The sequence below is a fragment of the Anastrepha obliqua genome, chromosome 1 (genome assembly GCF_027943255.1).
Source record: "Anastrepha obliqua isolate idAnaObli1 chromosome 1, idAnaObli1_1.0, whole genome shotgun sequence".
Lineage (NCBI taxonomy): Eukaryota > Metazoa > Arthropoda > Insecta > Diptera > Tephritidae > Anastrepha > Anastrepha obliqua.
Window position 1 is genome coordinate 19,123,984 of NC_072892.1, and position 7,984 is coordinate 19,131,967.

The 7,984-nt window shown below is 45.0% G+C and overlaps 1 non-coding gene across 1 annotated transcript; it reads right to left on the bottom strand.

Annotated features, from left to right (window-relative positions):
- Positions 1 to 4,163: 4,163 nt before the first annotated feature.
- On the bottom strand, positions 4,164 to 4,329 carry LOC129236622 (U1 spliceosomal RNA). Its single transcript, XR_008581682.1, has one exon. It is a non-coding gene; the product is annotated as a U1 spliceosomal RNA (small nuclear RNA).
- Between the last annotated feature and the right edge of the window lie 3,655 nt (positions 4,330 to 7,984).

A 7,984-nucleotide genomic window follows, 5' to 3' on the forward strand; every position in this document is an offset into this window, starting at 1 on the left:
AGGGTCACAACTCAAAATTTTCCAAAACTGAGTTTTTTGCATAAATTAATTCAGAGTACACATTTCTAACTGCTGCAAATATTTCGTTCACATAACTATCTTCTTTAACTGGAAAAATACAGTTATGTCTATTTTTATGTCAAGTGTGTTGCTTTTGCACGATCAACTAAAGAGAATTATTTTTAGTTGCGTAAATGGGCTCAAGAACAGCTGATTACTTTTATTGCACATAAAGAGTTTTATTTTGAGTTCTACCTCTATAACTGTAAAAAGTGATAAATTTCGTGGTATATTATTTTGCATTGTGCCTCTTTAGTTGTGAAAAGTGAGTTCAATTAGGTTAGGAAACTTATAAAATTAAAACATTTTATCAGTTAAAAAGGCACAACTTAACATAATATCACTAGTTAATCGAAAAAATTTCAGTTAAAGAGTCATAAGTCGAAATTTTGTTTTATTTTCTCTCTTATTCTTAATTGGCGCGATAACCGCTTACGCGATTTTGGCCGAGCTTAATAAAGCGCGCCAGTCGTTTCTTTCTCGTGCTAACCGGCGCCAATTGGACACACCAAGTGAAGCCAAGTCCTTCTCCACCTGATCTTTCCAACGCAGAGGAGGCCTTCCTCTTCCTCTGCTACCACCAGCTGGTACCGCATCGAATACTTTCAAAGCCGGAGCATTTGTATCCATTCGGACGACATGACCCAGCCAACGAAGCCGCTGGATCTTTATTCGCTGCGCTATGTCTATGTCGTCGTAAAGCTCATACAGCTCATCGTTCCATCATCTGCGATATTCGCCGTTGCCAACGTGTAAAGGTCCAAAAATCTTACGCAGAATCTTTCTCTCGAACACTCCAAGCGTCGCTTCATCGGATGTTGTCATCGTCCAAGCTTCTGCGCCATACGTCAGGACGGGCATGATGAGAGTCTTGTAGAGTGTTAGTTTTGTTCGTCGAGAGAGGACTTTACTGCTCAGTTGCCTACTTAGTCCAAAGTAGCACTTGTTGGCAAGAGAGATTCTACGTTGGATTTCAAGGCTGACATTGTTATAGGTGTTAATGCTGGTTCCCAAATACACGAAGTCTTTTACAACCTCAAAATTATAACTGTCTACAGTGACGTGGGTGCCGATACGCGAGTGCGCCGACTGTTTGTTTGAAGACAGGAGGTACTTCGTTTTGTCCTCGTTCACCACCAGACCCATTCGCTTTGCCTCTTTATCCAGTTTGGAGAAGGCAGAACTAACAGCGCGGTTGTTAAGGCCGATGATATCGATATCATCAAGTCACACGACAGCGAGTCACCCTGTCTGAAACCTCGTTTGGTATCAAACGGCTCGGAAAGGTCCTTCCCAATTCTGACGGCGCTGCTGGTGTTGAGCAACGTCATCTTACATAGCCGTATTAGTTTTGCGGGGATACCAAATTCAGACATAGCGGCATACAGGTAACTCCTTTCTGTACTGTCGAATGCAGCTTTGAAGTCGACGAAAAGATGGTGTGTGTCGATTCTCCGTTCGTGGGTCTTTTCCAAGATTTGGCGTATTGTGAATATTTGGTCTATGGTAGACTTTCCAGGTCTGAAGCCACACTGATATGGTCCAATCAGTTGGTTGACGGTGGGTTTCAGCCTTTCACACAATACGCTCGCTAGAACCTTATAGGCGATATTTAGAAGACTAATCCCGCGGTAATTGGCACAAATTGCAGGATCGCCCTTCTTATGGATTGGGCAGAGCACACTTAAATTCCAATCGGCAGGCATGCTTTCATCCGACCATATTTTGCATAGGAGCTGATGCATGCACCTTACCAGCTCCTCGCCGCCATGTTTGAATAGCTCAGCCGGGAGTCCGTCGGCGCCCGCGGCTTTGTTGTTCTTTAGGCGCGTTATCGCTATTCTCACCTCGTCATGATCGGGTAACGGAACTACAATTCCGTCGTCATCGATTGGGGTATCGGGATCTTCACATTCTCTTCGACATGCGCAGCTGTCACTGTTTAACAGGTTCGAGAAGTGTTCCCTCCATAATTTAAGATTGCTCTGTACGTCAGTCACCAGATCGCCGTCTTTGTTCTTACAGGAAAACGCCCCGGTCTTGAAACCTTCTGTAAGCCGCCTTTCTGGTAGAATTTTGGGGCGTTGTTCCTATTGGCCAGCATCTCAAGCTCCTCGCACTCACGTATTTCGGCCTCTCGTTTCTTCTGTCGGATAATACGTCTCTCTTCCTTTTTCAGCTCTCTGTAGCGATCCCACATGGCTCGCGTTGCGCCCGATCGCAGCGTGGCTCTATAGGCGGCATCTTTTCTTTCTGCGGCAGCATGATACTCCTCGTCGTACCAATTGTTTTTTCGGGCTCGCCGGAATCCGATTTCTTCTTCGGCGGCGGTACGTAGGGAACGAGAAATGTTGCTCCATTGCTCGCGTATGCCGATTTGTTGGGCAGTGCTTTCGGAGAGCAGGAGTGAGAGTCGAGTGGCGAATCTTCTGGCTGTCTGTTGTGATTGCAGCTTTTCGATGTCGAACATTCTTTGCGTAGGTAGATGCACGTTTTTTGCTGCACAGAGGCGGGTGCGCAGTTTGGCTGCAACAAGGTAATGATCCGAGTCGATGTTGGGTCCTCGGATCGTACGTACATCTAATACACTAGAAGCGTGTCTTCCATCTATCACAACATGATCGATCTGGTTTCGCGTTTTTCGATCAGGAGACAGCCAGGTAGCTTGGTGTATTTTCTTATGCTGGAATCTGGTGCTGCAGACTACCATGTTTCGGGCCCCGGCGAAGTCGATCAGCCTCTGTCCGTTACCGGATGTTTCGTTGTGCAGGCTGAATTTTCCGACTGTGGGACCAAAAATTCCCTCCTTGCCCACCCTGGCGTTGAAGTCGCCAAGCACGATTTTTATGTCGTGGCGGGGGCAGCGCTCATAGGAACGTTCCAGGCGCTCATAGAAGGAATCTTTGGTCGCATCGTCCTTCTCTTCCGTCGGGGCGTGGGCGCAAATTAGCGATATGTTGAAAAATCTGGCTTTGATGCGGATTGTTGCGAGACGCTCGTCCACCGGAGTGAACGACAGTACTTGGCGACGAAGTCTCTCTCCCACAACAAATCCGACACCGAATTTGCGCTCCTTTACATGGCAGCTGTAGTAGACGTCGCAAGGTCCTATGGTTTTCTTTCCTTGCCCCGTCCATCGCATCTCTTGGATGGCAGTGATGTCAGCCTTTACTCTCACGAGGACATCAACCAGCCGGGCAGAGGCACCTTCCCCATTAAGGGACCGGACATTCCAGGTGCATGCCCTCAAATCATATTCCTTATTTCGTTTGCAGGGGTCGTCATCAGTAAAGGCAATTCTCATCCGAGGCTTTTTTAATCTTTTCATTGGGGGGGATTTTTAAGTGGCGGGTCCCAAACCCAGCGCACAACCAGCTATCCTGGAATGTTTCGCCTTCTCACGTTAGCTCACTCCCGAACGGGTGTTCGGAAGCTAACCAGAGGATACGTGGGCTAATCCCGGACGTTGTGAGCTGCTTGAACCATATGTAGAAGAATCGTCCTGGCCACTCCCAAGTGAATGGCGATCAGTAACTTTCCCCACTTGCGTGGACTTCTACACATGGAACCATCCTCCAGTGAATGGCGATCAGTAACTTTCCCCACTTGCGTGGACTTCTACACATGGAACCATCCTTCGCAAACATAATATAAAATTGAAAAAAATATAGTAGAACCTTCTTCAATGTTGTATATTTTCATGATGGAACAATATTTTCTTTAAATATTACAATAATTATTACATAAAACGTTTTTCGTCTCTCCTGAAAATCTTAGTATTTTGAGTTGTGACCCTTTTGTATTTAGGGTGCGATATATGTTGCACAAAATTCTAAGAAATTGTGTCATTACATACGTAATTGTTTTTCTAATTGAAACTAAAATGGCAGTCAAAATGACTTCCTTGGGCAATCTAGTGTTAACGAGACCGACCATTTTCAAAATAAGTTTCAATAACTTTAACGTATCCATGTGTACATCTATCTACGAGTACTTGACAAATGACAAACACGCTTGTTAACGCTTACGAATTATTCACTATTGACATCTACGCGTCAATCTTGAAAGACCCTTTTATATATTTTGTTTAATATATTCAAAACGTCGGGACGGCGCGTACGCCATTCCCGGCTACCAAAAATTACACGCACGAGTTATTCGCATTAGGAATAATCGCAGAGGTCAACCCAATCGAAAGTGCAATGATCAGGTCTCGCTCCGAAGGAACCGCCTTCGTGATCACGGTTAACCTCTACGCCAGGTAAGTATGCTTTTCTACGCTCAACGCAGAGTACTTAAGTCGAATCACTCACAAAGTGGTTGCGAATTACTAAGCGAAAGACAAGCATCTACTCAATGATGAACGAAAAGGATATTCTTGCAAATGCTCTCATAAGCATATTCCGTATACATACACACACATATACACACTCATAATTGTCTACAGCTGTGTGTGTGATCATGCAACCGAGGTAGGCTAAAAGAAACAAAATTTGCTGCAGTTTCACGTATTCAAAATGCAGATTCAACATGCAAATATTTAAAAAAAATCGAACGTATTTATGGAGATCACTAATAGCGAGATAATTTTTCACGAATTGTAATTTTTACAGATCTACAGGACTTTTATTATTTTCGAAGAATAGTGGCACAGCATAAACAACGAGCAAAGGGCTGATTAAATGTATGTAGTTCTAATAACCAATAATGGCGCCGGTTTTCCTTCGTCTCGCCTCAGCTAGGACCTATCTTAGCACCATCAAAGGTGGCTCCACAGCGTCATCGTGCGCCATATAGGCTAAGATCAGCCAGAGTGCCCCAGTAGTTCAGGCTTATGGTAAAGGGTGGTTAAATTTCAAGGGCCGGTGTTGATTTTGAATAAAATACAATTTTTTTAGGAAATTATTGTCATTTCTCTTTATTATGATAATATTGGTATGGCTGAATTACGTATGGAATAAAATATCGGCCAAATGGCCGCCGCGGCCTTGGCGGCACACCTCCATCCGATGGTCCAAATTTTCGATGGCGCTGATGTTCTATGCCGTAAATGTGCCGAATTATCTCATCCCTTAGCTCTTGAATTGATGCTGGCTTATCCATGTACAAATAACCCCAAAGAAAGAAGTCTAACGGCGTCGTTGACGTTTAGGTGTGGTTCACATTCAACATCGGCCCTTGAAATTTAACAGCCCTTTATTTTGCAATGCCAGCACTGCTGAGATTAGGTAAAATACCATAAATGCTTTTAGTTCTTCGAGTATGCAGGATCTAGGCTTACCTGTTCCACTATGCATCATCTGTAAGTAGTTTGTCGTCCTGATTTCAGAAATTCCACTACTACTCTGCTTCTCTCCTGCACCCTGAGGGTAATGTCCTGACTATCCAAGGCCAGAAGCAACTCCTTCTCTGCCCTATTGAACAGTTTCCCGATACTGCAGACAAGCCTCGCTAGTGAGCGGGTGTCATCAGCGCCACCCTTGTCAGCCATGACGGATTCAACATCCATCGCCACGGGAGCTTTCTCTAGCATGGGCCTAACACTCCCATCACCCTCGGCATTGCAGGGACATCCCCCTCTGTCATCGGTTTGGTACACCTTCGGGGCTACCCTCTCCAAGCTAAAGGTGATGACCCTTTAGTTTCAGATAGAAACCCGAGACTCTGCATTTCAGCCTTAACCACCATCCAGTTGTGCGTAGGAAGTTTTGGGTAGCTGTATCGGAGGATTTCCTCCATTTCCTTTGAAGCAGAAACTTTAGATGGGAGCCAGACACGGGCACGCGAACGCAGAGGCAGGTCTCTTTTTTCCACCGCTTCGAACTTAGCTCCCTCTCAGATCTCCCCCACCAGAGCTAGCCTAACTTAGGAAAACTCTCACCGAAACGTACCAATTAATGGTGATGATAGTTTATGACGTAGCAATCTCTTCAACGAACATTTACGCTACGAAGTACTTTTTATTCTTTACTAAATGATAAACAATCACCGATTTATAAGTAATTCTAAATTCAACAATCGAAGAGGCCACATGAAGTAAATTTGTACTAGTGTTTTGTTTTCAGTATGACTCAAAGTAACCAACAAAATCACAAAAAATTCTCGTATGGAGAAGTCATAAATACGATTACAAGTTCCGCTATTTCACAAGTCTTTCTTGAAGTGTTCAATGCATTAAATTAGGCGTGCTGCGCTAAAATATCGTGCAGAATTGAGCGATACTAGGCACTACTTTTAAATTAAATATTGGGTTTTAACTGTTAATCACTTCATATATTCGCCTGATTTTGAATCATACACTGGCTGTACACAGCAGTGGTTAGGCCTATACTCTACTATGGTATTGTAATATGGTGGAATGCCCTTGAGAAGGGTATGAATGTCAAAAAACTTGACAAGGTTCAAAGACTAGCATCTATTCGTGTAACTGGCACGATGTCAACCACACCATCGGAAGCATACCAATGTCGTACAGAGTTTGATTGAAAAGTATTGAGCCTTCCCGCGCGAAGCGTCTGCAAAGCGATCAACCGAATCGGCTGGTGGGGAAAAATGATCGTTGGGCCTTCCCCTTCCACTAGAAACCGGTCCCAGTTCGCTGGCAACAGCGGTGCAGTCACCATCGCTCCGCGCGTGAAAGCTGTTTTAAAAGTGTGTTAGGATTTTGCAGTGGCGAAAATGCAGCGTTCGTTGGAGCAACGTTACTCGATCAAATTTTGCGTAAAGCTAAACATTTTCTACCTCCAGGAAGCACTGTGAACGCGGCATTTTACAAAGAAGTGCTCCTTCGGCTGAAAAACCGCGTCGCCCGGGTTCGGGCCGAGCTCGTCAACAATGGGACCTTTATCACGACAATGCGCCGGCGCACACCGCCTTCCTCTGCACCTCTGCATTGGCCAAGATGGGGGTTCCGGTGCTTCACCACCCTCCCTACAGCCCAGACCTGTCCCCTCCGGACTTCTTCTTGTTCCCGCGCCTGAAAAGAAAGCTAAAGGGGAGGCGTTTCGAGTCCATCGAGGCGATCCAAAAAACTGTGACAGCCGAATTGAACGCGATTCTGGCGGATGAGTTTAAAAAATGTTTCCTGCAGTGGAAGGACCGCTACCAGCGTTGTATTGACGCTCAAGGGTCCTATTTTGAAGAATGTTAGTTGTATAAGCCAAAAGGTTTAATAAAACTGCTTAAAAAAATAAGGCTCATTACTTTTCAATCAAACCCCGTATATACATTAAATTTCTTGCCGCTAGATCTGCAGGCAAAATATATCGCGCGTAAGGCTGAACACTATATATAAATGGTCAAATAAGAACGACTGTCACGGCAAAATCCTGGTTGGCACTTCGGAGCTTCCCGGATTGGTGGACTATGTACTCGCGCCTACATTTGCCATTGCAACGACCCTCCTACCTTCAAGGGAAGAGTGGGAACGGGACGATGTAAGACAGGGCGAGTATATCCATGTCTACACAGATGGCTCAAAGCTCGAAGGCAGGGTGGACGGAGGTGTATACTCCGAGCATCTGGGGATCTCCTTCAGTTTTCGGCTCCTCGACTGCTGTAGTGTCTTTCAGGCTGATGGCAATAATGAAAGCCGCGTCAGAAGTACAGTGTGATGTGATATCTGCAGGGCCGTAGAGAGCATATCCGGGCCTTGGGGGAAAATTGCAAATGCGGGCCCTTTCCAATTATGTCTAATTCATATAATTCGAATTACTCTTGAGTCCGGGCCCCTCTGAGAACTCCGGGCTCGGGGTAAAAAGTCCCCTAACCTAACCTAATGTGTATACGAAAAAAAAATTGAGCATTCACAAACAGTTGGCATCACTGCGATTATAACGCTAGAACTCATGTATGATAGACTTTTTCACCATACGCTAAATTAATTTCAATAAAACCGGCACTGTGTGCCCCGATGTGATTTGCA